At 42.7% G+C, this 15871-nt stretch overlaps 1 long non-coding RNA gene across 9 annotated transcripts; it reads left to right on the forward strand.

Annotated features, from left to right (window-relative positions):
• The first annotated feature begins 10901 nt into the window (after positions 1–10901).
• On the forward strand, positions 10902–15642 carry LOC123079101 (uncharacterized). Of its 9 annotated transcripts, none has more exons than XR_006437849.1 (7): positions 10902–11642; positions 11728–12101; positions 12587–12687; positions 12785–12875; positions 13422–13547; positions 13961–14044; positions 15381–15476. It is a non-coding gene; the product is annotated as an uncharacterized lncRNA (long non-coding RNA). The 9 variants fall into 9 exon arrangements; XR_006437845.1 differs by having other exon boundaries at positions 11728–11816; positions 12025–12101; positions 12587–12875; XR_006437850.1 differs by having other exon boundaries at positions 11728–11816.
• Positions 15643–15871: the final 229 nt, after the last annotated feature.

Consider the following 15871-nt stretch of genomic DNA (forward strand, 5'->3'; position numbering starts at 1 on the left):
TTGAGAACTTCATTATCGGGAGTATTAAAAATGATAGGAGGACTAGCCATCAAGGCGAAACAAATGATCTAACACACGGACGCACAAGAAGCAAGCGAAAATAGGCGAACGAAAGAGGGGCGAAGAACAGGCAAACGTTTTCAAAAATCATTTTAGAAGTGGGGGAGAGGAAAACAAGAGGCGAATGGCAAATAATGTAGTGCGAGGGAGAAGAGTTTATGATGGGTACTTGGTATGTCTTGACTTGGCATAGATCTCCCCGGCAATGGCGCCAGAAATCCTTCTTGCTACCTCTTGAGCATGCGTTGGTTTTCCCTTGAAGAGGGAAGGGTGATGCAGCAAAGTAGCGTAAGTATTTCCCTCAGTTTTTTAGAACAAAGGTATCAATCCAGTAGGAGACAACACACAAGTCACCTAGTACCTGCACAAACAATCAAGAACCTTGCAACCAACGCGATAAAGGGGTTGTCAATCCCTTCACGGTCACTCGCAAAAGTGAGATCTAATAAAGATAGTAAAGTAAATATTTTTGGTATTTTTGTTGTATAGATTGGAAAGTAAAGATTGCAAAATAGTAAACGAGATGCGAGGTAAATAAAAGAGATTTAATATAATAGGAAAGAGACCCGGGGGCCATAGGTTTCACTAGTGGCTTCTCTTAAGATAGCATGTATTACGGTGGGTGAACAAATTACTGCCGAGCAATTGATAGAAAAGCGCATAGTTATGAAGATATCTAAGGCAATGATCATGAATATAGGCATCACGTCCGTGTCAAGTAGACCGAAACGATTCTGCATCTACTACTATTACTCCACACATCGACCGCTATCTAGCATGCATCTAGAGTATTAAGTTCATAAGAACGGAGTAATGCATTAAGCAAGATGACATGATGTAGAGGGATAAACTCAAGCAATATGATATAAACCCCATCTTTTTATCCTCGATGGCAACAATACAATACATGCCTTGCTGCCCCTACTGCCACTGGGAGCTAAGCACTTCTCCCATTGCAAAAAAGATCAATCTAGTAGGCCAAACTAAACCGATAATTCAAAGAGACTTGCAAAGATATCAAATCATGCATATAAGAATTCAGAGAAGAACCAAATAATATTCATAAATAATCTCGTTCATAAATCCACAATTCATCGGATCTCGACAAACACACCGCAAAAGAGTATTACATCGAATAGATCTCCAAGAACATCGAGGAGAACTTTGTATTGAGAATCAAAGAGAGAGAAGAAGCCATCTAGCTAATAACTATGGACCTGAAGGTCTGTGGTAAACTACTCACGCTTCATCGGAGAGGCAATGGTGTTGATGTAGAAGCCCTCCGTGATCGATTCCCCCTCCGGCAGATCGCCGGAAAAGGCCCCAAGATGGGATCTCACGGGTACAGAAGGTTGTGGCAGTGGAAAAGTGGTTTCGTGGCTCTCCCTGATGTTTCTAGGGTATAAGAGTATATATAGGCGAAAGAAGTATGTCGGTGGAGCTACGAGGGGCCCACGAGGGTGGGGGCGTGCCTACCCCCCTTGGGCGCGCCCTCCTACCTCGTGGCCTCCTAAAGGAGTTCCAGACTTTGACTCCAAGTCTTCTGGATTGCTTTCGGTCCAAGAAAGATCATCGCGAAGGTCTCATTCCGTTTGGACTCCGTTTGGTATTCCTTTTCTGCAAAACTCTAAAATAGGCAAAAAAACAGAAACTGGCACTGGGCCTCCGGTTAATAGGTTAGTCCCAAAAATAATATAAAAGAGCATATTAAAGCCCATTAAACATCCAAAACAGATAATATAATAGCATGGAACAATAAGAAATTATAGATACGTTGGAGACGTATTAGTTTACTCCTTGTGTGCTCTTGTTTTCGTTGTCTTTGACCTTGGATTATTCCTTTCCATTTGTGATGTTTTCTTGTCCCAAGCCCTCCCTATCTCAAACCTCTCAAATATTGCATAAGCCCTTATTCCCCTTCTTGATCTAGTGCAGTTTTCTGGTAGGAGGCGGTACTACCGCTAGGAGAAACGGTACTACCGCGCATACTGGCGGTACTATCGTTGAGTGCAGTGTGTTGATCCCTACCTCCTCCTCTTGCCAGGGATATCATTATTGCCCTCGTTTTCCTCTCCTATGGTTCTATTTTTTGAAACTTGGTTTTAGGGCAATGCATGTGGTATTCATAGATTTTTGGCTAAATCTAGGCATGAGTAGGATGCGGGATGACTACTAGATAGGAGTATAGTAGTCTTTGCCAAGATTTTGCACTTCTACGTCACTGGTACTACCGAATCCACACCTCAGAAGTTTTCCCGTCGGGTGGGCGGTACTACCGCTTTGATGCGGCTAGTACTACCACTTGCAGTGGTACTACCGCTCGTGTCCAGCGGTACTACCGCTTACCCTTCGGCGGTCCTACCGAGGCTGGGCACGGTACTACCGTTATGATCTGGATTTTCAAAAAAATTGCACTTACTTCTTCTCATTTTATGTTCTTTGCCTTATGCAATGGCTTTACACCTGCTTTTCCCTCGATTTGTGTTTGTGGGTTCCAAGTGATGGTAGCTCCGTTCATCATGCTCGTCGCAAGAATCTAGAGCGTCCGGGTGGTTCCAAGCACTACTGTACCGCAGATGGAACTCCTGCTAGTTAACTATGATGAACCACAATTAACTATGATTAGACAGCAATTAACTATGATGAACCACAATATTAAAGGCGGTAAAGGTGAAGAGACAAGTGTAAATCATTTTGACTGCCGCTGGTGTTGAAGAAGCGGAATGCCCATAATATGCCTTCCTACATGCCATAGGCACGAACCACTTTTTTCCAACCCCTTGTGTCGATCGCCCGCCCATCCTTTACCGCCTTCAGGAAGACTTCTAGAGCATTATCATGGTAGCCTGAATTATATACTTTAACCTTAGTTGCCTCCACTCCAGTCATGTAGTTTGCAAGGTAATCGTTAGTAAATAGCTTCGAAACCACTGAATAGAGAAAAATATCAGATATTGAGGTCTAATAGAGTAACTTGTTGTGGGCAGGGGGAAAGGCAACACATTACTTACCATCCTAAAGTTCACTGTTGTCTTGGACAAAGTGTAAATAAAGAGCTTAATTCCAATCACCCGTTTCTTTCCCTAACAATATTTCTTAGTTTCCTCACTTGACGCTTGTTCATGAATATCTCATTGCCCCATACGCAAAAGGGATTGAAGCATGGATCAGTACCGCTCATATATGTACCAACAAGTAACTAGTAAATATTAGAAGCTAAACTAAGATTGCACAAATGATGTAAAATACAACTACCTACATTCCTAAGTACAAGTATTTTTAGAGATTTCAATATGAACTACATACGGATGTATATAGAATTATAGAAATAGTTTACATTAGAATCTAGATTCACTCAGTTTGATCCTTATGTAGTCTATATTGGAATCTCTAAAAATACTTATATTTGGGAATAGATGGTGTATAAGACATGGGATGCAGCTAACCTCAACGGCAAACAACAGCATCGCCCATTGTAGCCCTGTGTAAGTACATGGAAAGCCAATGTTAACTACAACAGGGTTAACATCCACCAAAAATAGCAAATGGTAATAAAACGGCAGCATCTGTAGTGATATCTTCATTGTGAAAGAGTAGCATAGTAGCAAAGGGGCGGATTAAAAAATGGATACAACTATTGATTGCAACAGGCTTAACAACATCCTAATTCATGTTTTGTAATTTTGTAGCCATTAAAATACAACTGTTTGAAAATGGATACAACTGTTAATTGCAACAGGCTTAATGGCCATTGAAACCGGTACAGATAAAAATGCAATTGGAAGAGTTAAACTTCACAAGGCAGGTGCTGCTGGAGCAGAGAATGGCCCAGTTGTCTATAAAAAGGTAGGGAAAGTAGCTAAAACGTGTTAGGCATGTTTACTAGAACATGCTTAATACATTGACCGTATAGAACATAGCCATTAATTGTAACTGGTATTGGTAAGATTGAACTGGTGAGTACATACTTGGTAAGTCCTGAGAGGTAGTTGCTGGGGCACTTCATCTTGGCCAGAGCCCGCCCAAAGTCAGCGGCGGTGGAGGCGAGCTGTTCCTCCGGGTCGAAGCGTGGATCAGTGCCACTGACATGTGTACCTACAGGCAACCAGTAAATGGTAGAAGTTAAACTGCAATTGCACAAATGATGTGAAATACTGTAAGACATGGGATGCAGCTAACCTCGACGGCAAACAACAACATCGGCCGTTATGACCCTGCGTAAGTACATGGACATGCATGTTAAGTACAACAGGGTTAGCATCCACCAAAAAATAGCAAATGGGCAGCATCTCTAGTATATCTTCATTGCGGAGAGTAGCATGGTAGCAAAAGGGACGGATTAAAAAATGGATACAACTGTTAATTGCAACAGGCTTAACACCATCCTAAGTCATGTTTTGTAAGTTTGTAGCCATTGAAATACCACTGTTTAAAAATGGATTCAACTGTTAGTTGCAACATGCTTAATAGCCATTTAAACCGGTACATATAAAAATGCAATTGGAAGAGTTAAACTTCACAAGGCAGGTGCTGCCGGAGCAGAGAATGGCCCAGTTGTCTATAAAAAGGTAGGGAAAGTAGCTAAAACGTGTTAGGCATGTTTACTAGAACATGCTTAATACATTGACCGTATAGAACATAGCCATTAATTGTAACTGGTATTGGTAAGATTGAACTGGTGAGTACATACTTGGTAAGTCCTGAGAGGTAGTTGCTGGGGCACTTCATCTTGGCCAGAGCCCGCCCAAAGTCAGCGGCGGCGGAGGCGAGCTATTCCTCCGGGTCGAAGCGTGGATTAGTGCCACTGACATGTGTACCTACAGGCAACCAGTAAATGGTAGAAGTTAAACTACAATTACACAAATGATGTGAAATATTGTAATACATGGGATGCAGCTAACCTCGATGGCAAACAACAACATCGGCCGCTATGACCCTGCGTAAGTACATGGACAGGCATGTTAAGTACAACAGGGTTAGCATCCACTAAAAATAGCAAATGGGCAGCATCTCTAGTGATATCCTGAGTCATATATTGTAAGTTTGTTGCTGGTATTGGTGAAATTGAGCTGGACAGTTAATATTTGAACATCACACAGTGTGAAGTACTGAAATAAACAAGGCACGAACATGCTTAATACATCAACCATACAAATCATAGCCGTTGCAAGTGGTATTGGTAAGATTTAGTTGGTCAGATCTTACCTGTTAAGTCCTGGGGGTAGTCGTTGGGGCACTTCATCTGGGCCAGAGCCTGCACCATGTCGGCGGCGGCGAAGGCGAGGTGTTCCTCTGGGTCAACACGCACAGTGGCCATCACGCCACGGACCGCCATCAGCTCCTGGCGGTGGGGATTTGGAGGCATGAGGATGTTTCGCAGGCTCCATTTAAGCAATCAGGCCGGGGCCGTGATAGAGATCGGTGGGTTACCTGACTGGATCCGAGTAGAATGTAGATGTGGTTGAAGTTGTGGTTGCGGCGGCGGCGGTTTGAGCTGCCGATAGGGGAAGGCGCGGGGAGGGGGGAAGAGAGAGATACTGAGGAAATTTGATGGGTGGGGATGTGGTTGGAGGAATAAATTCTGAAATCGCGTGCCTAATGAAAATTTTGCTGCGAAACTTGAAACTTGGGCGGGGAAACACACAACACAGACGAAGCGCATAAAATACTCGTGTGCGAGAAAACAGAAAATTGGCAGATCCTGTCGCCAAAAAAATGTACATGTGTAGTTGATTTTTTTCGGTCAATGGTGTGCCTGGTGTATTAGGAAACATCGCACAAGTAACTGACTCATGGATCATTAACGCAAAAAAATGCAGACGGGTACGGCATAGAAACCGTGTGTTTTGTGATCTTCTAATGATTAACGCAAAAAACGCACATGGGCACACAGGCTAATCAACACTCAAAGCCCTCAAAGGATGCTCTTACCGACATTGTACGTTAATACTACAAACTTAAAGTACTACTGGTAATTTTCTCTAATACTACAAACTTAAACTACTTCTCACATGCTGCCATCGGGGCATCCTCGCCAGATGCCAGCGTTCTCCTTCCCGGCCTTGTAGGCGGCAGCCCACCGTGCTTCGATCTCCGCCAAGCTCTCCTCACCATGGTGTGCGTCCTCTTCTTTCTTGCGGTGGCGGGACTCTCTTTTCTTGACTGCTTTCTGCCTTTTCCGCTCCTTCTGTGCGGCTTTGACTGCCTCTAGATCCACCGCCCATTCGGCCATGGCAGCCTCAAAGTCCGCCCACGTAACTGTGTGGCCGCCGGCGGCGGCGATGAACTCAGCGCGGCGAGATGCCATCGCTTCCTTACCATGTGTGCGGTCGCGGGTGGCGAGGAACGCGGTGCGGTGGGATGCCATCGCTTCCTTACCAGTTACTGTGCGCCGCGGTGCCATGAACGACGCTTGAAGAGAGTTCTGGGACGAAGGGGCCGGGCAGCCATACAGTGTGGTGGTATTCAAGAGCTCAACGACAAGTGACAACAGAAATTTGGCTTCCCTTACAATTTTTCTCGTTCATTATCGCACACGGTTCATCTTCGACGCTTCTAGAAACAGTGTGCGTTGAGCCTATTGTGTGTTGCGTTATGATTGGCCGGAACCCCAGCCATGCGGATCGCGCGTGTGCACCGTAGGATGTGCCACGATCGGACGACAATCCACGTCCCTCACATCACACCCGTGCAGCTGTAGCTGGATTGGATTTATATGCACTAAATGCCTAGAAAATGCACATGATCCCCTAAATATGGTAAATGAGCCCGGAAAAATGCCAAATTTGAACATGGTGATTTGTAGGGTGTATGTTCATCATAGAAAAAACTCCAGGGCAAAGAACGAAGAAAATTTGGATTCCCCTTCAATCTTGGTGATTTCCCTCTCGAAACAATGGAACTTCCTCGGTGATTGTTTGATTTATGAAGGGCGTGCATGACGACATAAGCCAAACCTTCTCAAATTTTTACCAGGGCATGGTGAGGTCATATCAAGCATTTATTTCATTTTTTCTATAGTTGAAAACCCAATAAACAAACATTTGTGGTTGACTATTGCCACACATTTCATCGAAATATCTGTCCATTCCTTGTAAAAGGCATGAGAATTTACTAAATGGCACGGGCATGGTTCTCCAGGACGTTCTTGTGCATCCTTTCATGCACCGATTGTTTGAACTTGAATTGTGTGCATTAATGCCTAGGAAATGCACATAATCCCCTAAATATGGTAAATGAACCCGGAAAAGTGCCAAATTTGAACACGGTGATTTGCAGGGTGTATGTTCATCGTAGAAAAAACTCATGGACAAAGGACAAAGGAAATTTGGATCCCCCTTCAATCTTGGTGATTTCCCCCTCGAAACCATGAAACTTCCTCGGCGATGGTTCGATTTATGAAAGGCGTGCATCACGACATAAGGAAAACACTCTCCAATTTTTAACAGGGCATTGTGAGGCCATACCATGGCACCACGCCAGGCGTCATGTTTTCCAAGCATGTATTTCATTTTTTGTATAGTTGTTAACCCAGTAAACGATGCGTTTATGGTTGACTATTGGCACACATTTCCTTGAAATATCTGCCCATTCCTTGTAAAAGGCATGAGAATGTACTAAATAGCACGAGCATGGTTTTCCAAACCGTTCTTGTGCACCTTTTCATGCACCGATTGTTCGAATTTGAATTATGTGCATAATTAATGCCTAGAAAATGCACATAATCCCCTAAATATGGTAAATGAGCCCGGAAAAATGTCAAATTTGAACACGTTACATTTGAAGCGGTATGTTGATCGTTGGAAAAAAATGAATGACAAACTACGATGGAAATTTGGATTCCCCTTCAATCTTGGTGATTTCCCTCCCGAAAGCATGGAACTTCCTCGGTGATGGTTCGATTTATGAAGGGCGTGCATGACGACATAAGCCAAACCTTCTCAAATTTTTACCAGAGCATGGTGAGGTCATACCATGGCACCATGCCAGGCGTCATGTTTTTCAAGCATTTATTTCATTTTTTCTATAGTTCAAAACCCAATAAACAAACGTTTGTGGTTGACTATTGCCACACATTTCATCGAAATATCTGTCCATTCCTTGTAAAAGGCATGAGAATTTACTAAATGCCACGAGCATGGTTTTCCAGGCCGTTCTTGTGCACCCTTTCATGCGCCGATTGTTTGAACTTGAATTATGTGCATTAATGCCTAGGAAATGCACATAATCCCCTAAATATGGTAAATGAACCCGGAAAAGTGCCAAATTTGAACACGGTGATTTGCAGGGTGTATGTTCATCGTAGAAAAAAACTCATGGACAAAGGACAAAGGAAATTGGATCCCTCTTCAATCTTGGTGATTTCCCCCTCGAAACCATGAAACTTCCTCAGTGATGGTTCGATTTATGAAAGGCGTGCATCATGACATAAGTAAAACATTCCCCAATATTTACCAGGGCACGGTGAGGCCATATCATGGCACCACGCCAGGCGTCATGTTTTTCCAGCATGTATTTCATTTTTGTATAGTTGTTAACCCAGTAAACGATGCGTTTATGGTTGACTATTGCCGCACATTCCCTTGAAATATCTGCCCATTCCTTGTAAAAGGCATGAGAATGTACTAAATAGCACGAACATGGTTTTCCAGACCGTTCTTGTGCACATTTTCATGCACCGATTGTTCGAATTTGAATTATGTGCATAATTAATGCCTAGAAAATGGACATAATCCCCTAAATATGGTAAATGAGCCCAGAAAAATGTCAAATTTGAACACGTTGCATTTGAGGCGGTATGTTGATTGTTGGAAAAAAAAACTGAATGACAAACTAGGACGGAAAATTGGATTCCCCTTCAATCTTGGTGATTTTCCTCTCGAAAGCATGGAACTTCCTCGATGATGGTTTATGAAGGGCGTGCATGATGACATAAATCAAACCTTCTTAGCTTTTAACCAGGGCACGGTGAGGCCATACCATGGCACCATGTCAGGCGTCATGTTTTTCAAGCACATATTTCAGTTTTCTATAGTTGATAACCCAGTAAATGACGCGTTTGTGGTTGACTATTGCCACACATTCCCTTGAAATCTCTGTCCATTCCTTGTAAAAGGCTTGAGAATTTACTAAATACCACGAGTATGGTTTTCCCAGACCATTCTTATGCACCTTTTCAAGCACCAATTGTTTGAATTTGAATTATGTGCATTAATGCCTACAAAATGCACATGATCCCCTAAATATTGTAAATGAACCCGAAAAAGTGCCAAATTTGAACACGGTGATTAGCAGGGTTTATGTTCATCTTAGAAAAAAAACTCATGGACGAAGGACAAAGGAAATTTGGATTCCCATTCAATCTCGGTGATTTACTATCGCACACGATTCATCTCCGTCGCCTCTGCGAACCGTGTGTGTTAATTCACACATGCAAAAGGAAAAAGAAAACCCGCGCCCACTTCGTCCCCACCCACTCGCCGCGGACTCCTCCGCAACTCTGCACCTCATCAACTTATATCGCGGCGGCCACCCTAAGCTCGACGGCTGTTGTCAGCGGGCGGAGGTCGCGCTCCAAACGGCATGGGATTTCGCCCCTACCGCTTTTCGCCGCCTATCTGCACCGACATTCTAGACTCTGGTCGACTGGGTTTTTTTGCGGGTTTGGGCCGGGGATTTTTCTCATGGAGAAGGTAATCAACTTAGCGAAATATTCACTCATCTCTTATAGCAGTCCGTCCGTCGCTGTTAGTCAACCGGCGGAAATTGCCGTGGAATCATTTTTGTTCTAGCTGATTCGTGGGTGTTCATTCATGTGTCCACAGTGCGAGCATAAATCGGGCAAGTGTGGTCGCGGCCAGTCAGAAACAAAGTTCTATCTCACCATTCCGGTTGACTTCAAGGAGCGCTCGGTATGTTCAATCTCAACCTACCACGGTCGGCATGGCCTAAATTTGTGAACATATACCGTCTGTTGCTACATTATCTATATATTTGCATCAAATCTTTGTTACATTATCTATTTTTAATTCTATATTTTTGTACTTTGCTTTCATCTATATATTGATTTGTTCTATCAGTTACTCCCATATTTGCATCTTGCTCTGTTATTTCAATATATCTAATTTACGATCTTAATTTTCATTCCAAGCAGTACATCCCTTGCTTTGCAAGAACAGGAGTAAAAGGAAATCTTGGGCTTTACTGTGTTGATGACTCCCAGGATGTCATATTGACAACGCAGCATGGATTTACAATGATAGTTTGCGTAAAACTTGATAAAGATGGTCACTCCTATTTTAATGCGGACCTTTGGAGAAAAATGTCTAAGTGTTATGAACTGAAAGCTGGCAATAAAATTCGAGTGCGTGCATCACAGCCTGGTCTAATTAACATGGATGTTTACTTCCCCAACGCCATCAGCTGATCAAAGTCTGATCGAGGTTAGTGTCCTTTCAACTTTCTCCATGATGTCATATTACTTAGCAAAATCGGGGTATTTGTTCTGACTAATTGATCATTATTTAAGCAACCAATTGTGATTTCATTTTCTGACTCCGTTTCTAGGCAGTAACAAATTCTATTTACCAATTTATGCGCACTATATATTCTTCTTTCATGTTCTGAATAAATAATACCTTTCATCTTTTAAGCAGGATATGTTGGATGCATAGTGAACGATCTGTATTTTTTCTCTAATAAAGCATGGATTGAGTCTGTCGGGTTCACCGTCGTGCCTTTTTTTTTGCAGAAAACCCCCTCTGGTTTCACGTAATCAACCCACAGTCCACATGTAAAAAAACGATTCGCTGGATAATCGATCCCCAATTTCTCCTCTGCGCTGCACGCGCGAGAGATGCCCTCCCACCCGATTCCACACCCACGGGAGACCGCCCTCCGCCGCGGAGGGCCACGCCAGCGATCTCCCCTCAGCCCACATGCCTCCTCTTTCCTCTCCATTATCCTTCTCTCTCCGCCCCTTGTTCATCCGCGACGGCCTGAGCTCACCACGATCCATGGCCCTCTCCTTCTGCCAGCATCGGTACATCGCGGGTCGTCCGTGGCGCTCGACCTCCTCGTTCCGCGCCGCCCATACTGCACTGCGCACGCGCGCCTCCTGATCCATGGCCGCCTTTTGCCCAGCTGCGAGATCGATGTTGGGCGCCATGACCAGCCTCTTGCGCAGCTCGTCCATGACGTTGGGGCTTCTGTAGAGAAGAAATGAGGGAGGGAGATGAGCAGAGAGGGGGGGAGGATAAACAGAGGAAGGAGGGGGAGAGCAAGGGAAGAAAAGAGCAGAGAGAAGGGGCGGCGCCGCTCCGGCGAGCTGCGGCTGGGGTCCTCGGTGGCTGCCTACTGCGTGGTTGTGTCGTTGAAGCTCACATGATGGAGTGTTTATGCACAACTGAAGTTGGCACATTCAGTTCTGCATATATCGAACAGCCTTCAAAACTTCTGAAAGCAAAGAGCTGGAGAACCATCCTCTAGACTCTCCTGTATCCCCACAGATTATTTTGCTTCCAAACTTCTGATAAACACAGCAGCTTCCAATGCAATTTCACTTGCCAGATGTTGTTATTCAGGTTGTCATCATACTATATCAGCTTCAAAGTTTATTTTTAATCTCATGTAGTCAATATCTGAGCCTGAACACTCAAACTACTACAGGAGGAGGATTTCCGTAGTATCCCTGGGCTGGAATAGAATTCCTTGATTTGATGTCAAGAATTGGCAACTGCAGAATACATTGTCTCGAGGTACAATCACACTTGATTCTCAAACAATCATTGATTCATGAATTGCAGCAGGGTGAACCCAAGATGTCCGGAGCCTCTCTTGTGAATCACATTGCTTACAATGATTTCATGATTGAGGTTTCACATATGAGTTATGGTATTTCTATCCTTAAAAGTATGTAATAAATCCACAATTCAGTTTGAGTTATGCACTTGCTTTTTTAATCAGGATTATACGATTATTAAAGCACATACATCGAAGTTTTAATATAGGCAGGTTGCATGCACACGCACCTCTTTGCCCAGGTAGGCAATTTTCAGTTCTATCTGTCATATTATTTTTTAAATATAGTGGCATCTCGACTACCCTCTTGTGAACCGATTAGCCATTGTTTTGCTAAAAATAGCAATTACATATACATTTAGTCAATCTTTTTGCATATCTCCTTCCATGCTATGATTGTCATCTTGAGAAAAAATAGGCAAAACGGGTAAAGTTGTATAAGCTCTTTATGTTTGCAAATTTTTGTTTCGGGGGAACTAGAGGATCGAGGATTTCAATTTGTCAGGGCTCGTAGAATGTCAAAAGATGATTTCTAGATTAAACTTAACATCGATCAGACTGGTTTCTATAGTGAGTTATGATGAGGAACTTGCATCCCGAGTTAGGTATGCAGTTGAGACCAACACACTGAGTGCAGCAGACGGATAAAACTTTTGCATGGTTTCTTACAACTTTAAGTCTTTCCATGTTCAACTATTCTCACATTATTACTGTCTGATCACTACAGGTGTACTTGATGACACATATGCCCTTTGTATGGCTGGTAAACAGAAGGTGGTCACGTTGCTGCATTTGATTGTTGCGTACAAGGATGATACTGAGTATAATGTGCTTGCACATGCCATCAACTCACTACTCTTCCTATTCTAATTAATTTTTGTTGTTCCTAAACTTGATCTTGTTCTAATGATAATTTATCATGCAGTCTCTTCTAGCTTTTCAGAAATCCATCCCTTGCAAGTGAGGTGGCTGGGATGCCAAAAGTGGGGAGGGTCACCTGAATACACTGTTAAGAGGTACACTCTTAACTGCTCTTGTGGAACTAGGCCATCAGGCTGCCATAGACGAGATTGTCCGTTAATTTCATCACCATTGTCTATGCCAGAGGATCACATATCTGGATGCCATTGCTTGCCAAATAAAAAATGAAGAATAGTTATGTTAGGAAGCTACACTAGCTTTGGCGACCTGAGCATTCATGGAATGTTTTCTGGCATCCAATACATTGAGTACTTCAGTTGTAAGTCCGTAAGCAGTCCTCTTTGAAAGAGAAAATGTATACATGCTTCAGTGAATGGCCACCCCCTTCTATTTCAGTAACAGTGCAATTGCTATCGGTACTTGCTAATCAGTATGAACTAGCATTGCGGGGAAAACTTTCTCCAAAGCTCTTACAGAGTCCCCAAACTTTTTCAACATAACCACGCATCGATTCACTTCAGCTACAACATAATACTTTCCGTTCTTAGTCATATCTATGACTGTTAAAATCTGCATTCTTATTTTCATATTGTGTTCTGTATTATTAGTTTTGTCTAAAGCCTGAATTGATGCCTTTTCAGGTGTAAAGGAAGTGAAGTGTGAACCCAGTGTTTCTTTTGACTACTCCCAAGTCTGAAATGAATTCCATGAGGAGGAAAAGGCTGAATTGAGTGCTTGAAATAAAGGAGGAGCATCCTAAGAAGCAGGTATTTGCTGACTAACTATAATAATTTTCTCTTTTTATTAAAAATGAAGCGTTGTGCATCATTAATTTATCTTTCTGGACTTGGTTTAAGTTAATGTCCGCTTGAGTGTTTGGTAATGCTGAGATGTAATTGTACAGCTGCCCATGCCCTTTCAGTGCATTTGTGCGTTCGCGCTCTCAGTTTAGAAGTGCTTCCTTTTGTACAATTGGTTTTTTGTCCAATTCAGGTCGCACTGAAGAAAATGTTTGTTGCATGTTTGTGTTTGTTTTTTCAAGCGTGGCTTGTTATCATTATTTTGTGCAGTAACCACCCTTTTGGGTTTGCTGCATATGGTCAATCTTGTCGTAAATCTACTATAGGTGTAAGTTTTTGCCCTTATGTCCTATGAAAACCTTACTCTTTCACGTCTCCAGTCAGGTTGGAGAAAAAGATCAGAGTTTCATCTGTTGTGAAAGTGGAAGGTAATTAGACGTCAGAAGATTACAAGGAAAGATAAAGTATGTCTACTTATGTCGTTGTTATTCTTAGAGTAAAATGCATCATAGGTCCTATAACTATCCAAGGTGTGTCACTTTAGTCCTATAACTATCAAAGTGCATATTTGGGTCCCAAAACTATTTTGAGTCGTTCACTGCAGGTCCTATGGTCGCCCCAGCAGCGTTGACCGTCCGACGTGTCACCTGGACCGGTGCCACATCGACCAGAGGGGCCCACCAGGCTAAACAATGAAGCGTTTATTTGCAGGAAAGCCCTTGAAATCTCAGCTCGTCTCATTCTCAGGACGGAGGTACTACTTATGTAATGTGGTACTGCATCATGCAGAGTGCAACCCAGTACCACATTACATAGTTGCAAGCTTTAGTGTGTATCTATGTTTATGTAAGAGCACTCTTTATGTAATGACAATATGATGTGCTACTTCCTGGAATTGTGGCAATTCTCATCTATATATTTGCCTGTTAAGTTGCAACATCATTTCTCTCTTCTATGATTGTCCAGACCAAGTATCATTTATCATTTGTAATCTTAGAGAGATGGTGTGCAATATATATTCATTTGTCATTTGCATGATCATTTGCCGCGCTGGCTTGTTCCTGCTACATCTTGCTGCCGTCGAGCTTGTTCCAAACATGGCAGAACTGATGAAAGAGAGATGAGATTGCAGAGAGGAGGGCTGCGGCTGGAGAGCAAACAGTTTGATGGACCAAATTGCAAAATGTATCAACCACCAATGGCGGGAAATCTTCCACCACGCGCCCTGGGTCGTTCTGGCACTGGTCCAGGTGACACGTCAGCCAACAATCACGGCTGGGGCGACCATAGGACCTGCAGTGAACGACTCAAAATAGTTTTGGGACCCAAATCTGCACTTTGATAGTTATAGGACTAAAGTGACACACCTTGGATAGTTATAGGACCTATGATGCATTTTACTCTTATTCTTACTATGGATGATTTCTGTTGTTACAACCTTTTTTTCTAGAGCAAAACAGTAGATTTCCTTACTGCATGTATTTATATTACAAGTTTAAAAGGATACACAGCAAAACATAAAATAAATAAAACAAATAGTACAAGGCAGAGCCCTTTTATCTCTTTAATGTCGGGGCTTGCTCTGAACAAAGAAAATACTACCGCTGATACAAAGTTGTACTGAATGAACGATAATTAATAATATGGATTCGAAGAAGTATGTTTAATTATGAGTAATTTTTTAGGTAATATCCATCTAGGTTGGTTTGCTTGCTGCTGCTGCAATTGTTATTCTAGGTTGGTTTGCTTGCTGCTTTTATTACTTTAGATTTATTGTATTGCTATTTTTTTCTTATTCAGGCGGATAAATTTACACGGAATCATACCACATGAGCTCACATCGCGATCCACAGACGATCCATCTCTTTCAAGAGCGGCCGTTGTCCCACGACATAGTTTCTTGACCTGCCAACCATGATTCATAGGATAGGAAGTGGTGCTCTCTCCCGGTGCAATGCACGGGCATTTGTGCTAGTGTTACTAAGCGTACCAAATTTCACTGGAAGGACTTGAAGCATGTCATAAACTTTGTTGATAATCTGACAGAGATAGCACAGCGTATGAACGCTGGATTTTGGATGGGATTAATTATACCTATGGTGCACACAATGAACAAGACCAATTGTGTTCACAAAACGCTGGTAAAAAGTCTTATTTTAATGTTGATGCTCATAAACTATATATATCTTCAATGATATGTTACAATTGGTTTTTATTCTACATGTCAACAGAAATTGCCCGCTGTAGCAGTTCCTGGATCGATTTCCCGACGTGGTCAAATTACACTTGTG

This window comes from Triticum aestivum, chromosome 3D (assembly GCF_018294505.1).
Source record: "Triticum aestivum cultivar Chinese Spring chromosome 3D, IWGSC CS RefSeq v2.1, whole genome shotgun sequence".
NCBI classification, from domain to species: Eukaryota; Viridiplantae; Streptophyta; class Magnoliopsida; order Poales; family Poaceae; genus Triticum; species Triticum aestivum.